Raw genomic sequence first — 871 nt, forward strand, 5'->3', positions numbered from 1 at the left:
TTTCTTCCTGACTGTGGATGCACTGTGACCAGCTAGGTCACATTCACATCCCTGCCGTGATGGACTGTATCTCTTCAGACTGTAAGCCCAAATAAACCTTAATGCTGCTTCTTGTCAAAGCTATGAGAAAAGTAGTCACTATACTGTGGTATTCTGATTTACATTCCTTCAGGTATGTACCCAGATAGCAGAGTTAAGTGAAACGGTAGATATATTTTTTAGTTTTTTTTTTTTTTTCTGTGAGAACTCCATAGTGGTTTCCATAGTATTTGCCTAAGTTTACATTGTCACCAGAAACTTTAAGGATTCTTCTCTCCATAAATTTTCACCAAGACTTGTTGCCATTTGTTTTCTTGATGATAACTATTCTGATGGGGTGAGATGGAGCCTAAATATAGTTTTATGTGGCAAGCAACTTTACCCATTATGCCCTCTTGCTAGCCCCTCTATATAGCTTTAATTTGCATTTACCTGATGATTAAGGATGATAAACTTTTTTTCACTTTTTGGTCCATTTGTATTTATTGTTTTGGAAACTGTTTAACTCATATTTCCTTTTATTGATTGAATAATTTGGTTCTGAAGTCAGATATACATCTAGATATCAAACCTCTGTTAGATATACAGTTGGGAAAGATTCTCTCCCATTCTGTAGGCTGTCTCTTCATTTTTCTATGACTTCTTTATCCCACTTATCCATTCTCCCAACAATTTCTTGAGTTATTGAAGTCCTTTAAAAAATCCTTACTTCACTACTATCCTCAGGCCTCTTGGGGTAAGTCTATAGCGCAGCCCTCCGCGCTGGGACTCCCTAAGCCACATTCACCCTTCCATCCCCCCCCCCCCCCCCCCCCTCTCTTCTCCCACTTTT

Source organism: Nannospalax galili, unplaced genomic scaffold, assembly GCF_000622305.1.
Source record: "Nannospalax galili isolate Female #2095 unplaced genomic scaffold, S.galili_v1.0 scaffold189, whole genome shotgun sequence".
Taxonomy (NCBI): Eukaryota; Metazoa; Chordata; class Mammalia; order Rodentia; family Spalacidae; genus Nannospalax; species Nannospalax galili.